The following is a 6,000-nucleotide window of genomic DNA, read 5'->3' on the forward strand; positions in this document are numbered from 1 at the left end:
TTCTTCTATGCTTAAAAAAATACATTGGAAAAAGGTGGCAGTCTTTGTTTGGAAAGTCTGCAAAGCAGATCAAGGAGAAAAGACTTTAATGAGAAACTATTTGAGAATAGTAGAGAGCAATATGATGAAGGGATAAACATGGTCACTCAAACTAAAGCATAAACTAACTGAATTATAAACATTTTGAGAATAAATCAATCAGCTAATTCTGTTACATTACATTCATTTATCAACTCTTAATTGACTTGCTTCAGTGTATTTCTGATACATTGTCTAGTCCACAAATCACTATACAACAGAATACAACTTAAATATATGAAGGAAAACTCCATTATGGAAGTTTGTAGATGGCTCACAGCTATTCCATGCAAACACATTTTGGGGAACCTCCCCTCAGGAAACCACAGGAAACAGGTCTTGGGCCCAAAGTCTCTACACGGGTGGTGCCACAATATGCCTCCCGTGGGGCAGAGAAGTGTGCAGGCATGAGCCACAAATCCATGGTCCTCCTTGGAACCAGGGTCCAGGTTAGTTATTTAGGCTTGTGAAATAGGACTTGGGCCCTATTCCAAAATGTGCTAGGGATCAAAACCATGGCAATACTACCCTGCATTTCCATTACATTGTGAGTGCTCCTGCATCAGGAAATAATCTCCTCTTTTCACCACCATAGAGGACACTTGATTTTCCTAGGGCTACAGGAATTAAGGAGTAATGTTTTACTATCGCGTCTATTTCTTTCACTACCTCTATTCCCTATTGGAATGGCATTAAGCCAAATCAGACTGGAAAGGAAAGGAAAACAATGAAATAACTGCAGGGAACATAATTTGAGGAACATTTTCCAGGACATAATTTGAGGAAATTCAATGACTTTCTATATTATTGATGCAGATGTTGGCTACATAGATCAACTGAGGAGCAAACATTTTCTTACCCATGACTTAGATGTGGTATAAACGGAATGAGAAATTTCCTCCACATCTGAGGATTGGAAAGCTGATAGTATACCAGAGACTATCATTCAACTAAGAGGCCCACATAGTAAGACCTCCATAAAGGATCATGATTTTTAGCAGTTATGTAAGCAAAATACCCAAAAGCAATAATTAATATACATATGTGTGTGTTACACTAGTTTATAACACTGCATAAATTTTTGGTGTACAGCTTCACACCTATTAATATGTGTAATTCCACACCACACACACCAACAGAGTTCTAATGAGCCTCCACTAACAGGCTTCCCCTAACACATGCCCGCTCTCCAGGATCAGGTCCTCCTGCCAATTTGTGTCTGCACAAGCATCGACTTCTCTTCTTCCTCGCGCGCGCATATGTGTGTGTGTGTGTGTGTGTGTGCCCTCACCCCACTGAAAGGAGGACTCTGGTGAAGTTTTTCTTAGAGGTGACCCAAGAACCCCCATCTGTGACCCCAACACCTCTCCCAAGGAAACAAGGAAAGTCTGAGAAACTGTCATCCAGGCAAACTGGATGGGATTATTGGGCATAAAATGGCATTAGCAAAAACAAATTAAAGTATGGCGTTTAGTTATTATGTCAACATTGCTGCATTAGTGGTAAAAAAAAAAATCTGTACTCATGTAGGATGTTAACAAAAGGGAAATGGTGTGGGATAAACAAGACCTGTACTGCCTTTGCAACTTTTTTGTAATTCGAACAGTATTCTTTAAATGTTATTTTTAAAAATACTCTCAATATTTAATAGGTTATAGATGGAAAGTTTTTTTTTTTTTTCCAGTTTCCCAGGTATCACCGTCCAGGCAGTGGAGAGAAGGGTTCTGGGGAGAAAAGCTGGAAACCTCACACACAGGGCAGGCTCCGGAGTCTCCTCTCCTCTGAGCCCTGCTGCTCAGACTCCTCACAGAGCATCTCACCCCAGGACGCCGCCCTCCAGGACCCCCAACTCTGCCCACCTCAGCCCCCGCCATGTCCTGGCGGCTCCACCAGAATCCGGAACAGGCGGCAGCGCCCCCGTGTGGCCACAGGGCTGAGCACAGGAGCCCAGAGTCGCCCTTTCTCCTGCTCAGCCAGGCCCTCCCCAGGCTCCCTGGGCCCCCAGCGGCAGGACAGGGATCTGCACACAAGGGGGCGCCCAAGACCAGTGTCAGGTCAGAGTCCTCCAATTTTCTTAGTCCTATGGACAAAGGACAAAAGCAGGTTTCCAGGTCCTAATAGCTGATTCCCAGATTATGGGCTGATCCCCAAATATAGAGGTTCCTTCGGTCTCGGGTGGATCCTTGGACTCCAGAGTCTCTGTACTTTGTTTCTGCTTCTGCTTCCAGGGGTGAAAGCGCCTCCTCCTGGGAATGAACATTCAATTCTACCCAGGAGCCCAGGTCCTCGCCCAAGAAAAGGAAAAGATTCCAGGATAATGCCAAGACCCGTGGGCCGACCACCCATCCACGTCTTAGAGCAGGGGGGAGCAGGAGTGATCAGAGCCGGGGAGAGACCCCGGGAGCTGGTGGTGGTATGTGGTGGATCATTGGTGGAAGGGCCACACCTAAGAGGAACAATAACTATAGAAAGATGACCCACACTGTCAGAAAATAAATAAATAAATATACATCTTTTAAAAATTCTCCATCTCTGAATCAGGGGAGGTTGAGGAGAGCCCCCAGGGCATGGCTAGGAAGGTTGGAGGCTCCTGGAAATGGAGCAGAGGATGAAAATGGGGACTAGAGGATGGGGCACAAAAGGAGTGGTGGGGGCACCAGGAAGGGTGGGGCCAGGAAGGGGCAGCATCGGGGACACTGTGAGGGGAAGGTCTGTGTGGGTGACGCGGCTCAGACTGGGGCTGGGAGAGTCTCTGTCTCCCCCGGTGGGACTGCAGAGGGGCTGGTGCTGTAACTGACCAGGGAATCACTTACTTTCTGGGCCTTTCCTATCCATACAGGGCTGGTGTGACTCAAACATGCACACTCAGGCTGATGAAGGAGAGAGAGGAGGAGAGGACAGATGGTTAGGAGGAGGCCCCCATTTCCTGAGCCACAACATCCTCCTCAACTCCCCAATGCTGGGGTGGCAGGGAGATTCCTGGAATCAAGAGGAGGTGATTCAGGGAATCAAGAGGAGAAAGGCCTGCGCTGCTCTGGAGGGTCAGCCCTGGGGGCTGATTCTGGGGCTCCAGAGCCCCACTCCCTACAGGCAGGTCAGAGTCAGCCCTGCTGCTCAAAGTTCCAGGCTGCTGAGAGCCCCTCTGTGCCGTGATCCTGCAGACACCACTCTGGGGATAGTATAAAGAAACAAAACAGCAAAATTAAATGGGAATCTAAAAACGGTAGAACTGATTTTTAAAAATCACATATTTTGAATGACACTTCAGGGGATGTGGATGCCTTGTCTGACAGCACATTGCAATCAGGGCTTTGACTGTCACGTGAGCTACTCTGGCCTCCACTGTTTCTTGTGAGAAAACAGCCACTGATCACTTTATTGCCTGAATATCTTACTGGTTTATACCAAATCTCTTACTACTTTGCTTCTAAAAGAAAGATCCGGCATCTCCACAGTCTCTGAGGGGCAGGCGGAAGGAGGGGCCTCACTCAGAGGCTCCAGCTCTGGATCCCATGAGGCTGTGATGGGGACGAGATTTTGGCGGATCTGACCGGCCATGATCAGCATGGAAGGAACTGCCTCAGAGCTCATGCATGTGGGGAGCACTGTCTTCCCTCCTGTGTATTCCAGAATTGGAGGAAAATTGAAAACCAACACAGTAGACCTTCTGGACACTCATTATTTCTATTCTGTCCACATAAAAAATAAGCTTCTCCCCACCCAAGGCCCCTAAAAGTCTCTCCCATCGCAGGAGCAGCGTGACATCAGCATCTCATCGCGTGACTCAGGACCACGCAGAGGAGGCGCCTTGAGAACATCTGTGCAGTCAAATTGTCTGTGCTCAGCTCCTCGTGGGCTACAGCAGTTTTCCCATAAGCCCTCGATGAAGATACAGTGGAGAACAGACACAGTGCTACTTGTAGACCCATTTTTTAATGTTTTAAAAGCAAATTTATTGAGATATAACTTTTGGTCATTGAGTCATTTGTTGAAGGCTCACCTGTCATGTCCTTTTGGTAAGTGCAGAGCAGGACAATCATCCCGTACTCTACCTTGAGAACATCTCCATCACCACAACAACCTTGTTTCCTGGGTCTGGGCCCATGGGGCACCACCCCCTCTTTCCCCTCCCCAGCCCTGGGCAGCCAGAGCCCACTCTCTGCCTCTGGGGATGGGCCAGGGAACTTCTCTCTAAACACATCCCAGGCGACTCCGCTGACACAGACCTGCAGTGGACATTTGGGGTACCCTAACCCAATGCATGCTGGTGCCCAGGAACATACTCCACAGGGCGTTAAGGTCACAGAGAACCACATGACCCCACCCTGGAGGCCCTGCAGCCTGGGGTGTGTGAGGAGAGAAGGGCTGCAGTAGCTGCCTCAGAGGGGGCCAAGGGCAGAGCCAGGGAGGTTCCTTCCTCAGCAGGAAGGGGACGTGGGAGCTGGGTCTTGAAAGCCAGATGTGGGCACAGGAACAGAAGTGGTTCAGGGAGCTGATGAAAGGCCGGCTACTTGACCTCAGCAGTTACTTTCGCTGTGTGACTTTGGAGATCCCTCCCCAGCACTCTGTGAACTGGAAAGTGATACTGACCTGACACCCCTCCCCCACACCCTCTCAGAAACAAGGACATGGAGACTTAGGGGTTATGGCAGTGCCCAGGTCAGAACCCCAGCCACCTGGCGAATGTCAGGGCCTCTGGACGGACACCATCCTCCAAACTGATCAGGGGACCAAGGAGGCGGTGACCCTGGAGCCCGCACCACCCGCTCCAGATACCACACATTTCTTGGTTGGATTTGACTGAAGACAAAAGCACTGTAGTAAGTCATCATGTCATCACCCTTTATGGAAATTAATTGAACTCACCAAAGAATAAGACACAGAGTGACTGGTGGTTGTACCAAAAACAAAACCCAACTTGATGCTGCCTCCAGGTGTCAGGATCAAAACAGCCCCACTGCGGGAGACAGGTATAGGCCAGGATGCTTCAGGAGCTGCCCAGTGTGGACAGTTCACACCCCACTGCTGGAGAAGCCAAGACAGGGGGAGGATCCTGCAGGCGTGATTGTATTTTTTCATATATATTCTTTTTTTATTTTTTAACTTCAGTTTTCACTTGTAAACGCTGTTTGTTTTCCCCCCCACTCAGGTGTAGTCCCCATAGAGTTTCCTTCTCCAAGGCACCCGTGCACCATCACCTCAGTGCCCTATCTTCTCCCTCCCTCCCTCTGGTCCTCTGCACACTGGGGATCAGAGGGAAACTGAGACAGACACAAAGGAATGGGGCAGGGACAGAGAAGCAGAGAAGGACAGGGACACACACACAGAGTGAGATGAGGACAGACCAAGAGGGGGAGAGAGAACATCAGAGGGACATACAGAAAGAGAAAGGGAGAGTCAGCCAGTGAGGACAGGGAAGGAGACAGAAGAGGCCTCGCTGGCATCAGTCACTGTTGGAGTGGACACCCCATGCCTTGGGTGGCCTCGTCCCAATCAGAACCTAGCCCCAAGTCCATACAACCTCCAGGCAGTTGGGCAGGTGTGTGAGCAGGCAGGGCTTGGGGGTCCCTGAGATGTTTGTCGCCAGCACGTGTACACTGTTTGTGGCCTTGGCACCTTGACTGTGCCGACAAGGCCCTGTAGGGCACAGCCAGAGAGGAGCAGGGCTGAGTTTGGGTGGATTCCACCTCGAGGGAGAACAGGCACACCGGGTGGGAGATGTCTCAGCCCCCAGCAGGGCTGGCCAGGCCTGGGTGAGCCATGTGCAGGTGCCCTCCCCCGGGTGGGACCCTCCAAGTGCTGTGAGCCTGACACCAGCCTCCCTTCCAAGGGCAGCAGAGAGGGGTGGCTCACTCCCCAGGACCACCCCAGGGAGAGGCTCCACACTCTGGAGCTCCTCTGGGCCCATTGGAGACGGGAGCC

This window comes from Talpa europaea (genome assembly GCF_964194135.1).
Source record: "Talpa europaea genome assembly, chromosome: 8".
Classification (NCBI taxonomy): Eukaryota; Metazoa; Chordata; class Mammalia; order Eulipotyphla; family Talpidae; genus Talpa; species Talpa europaea.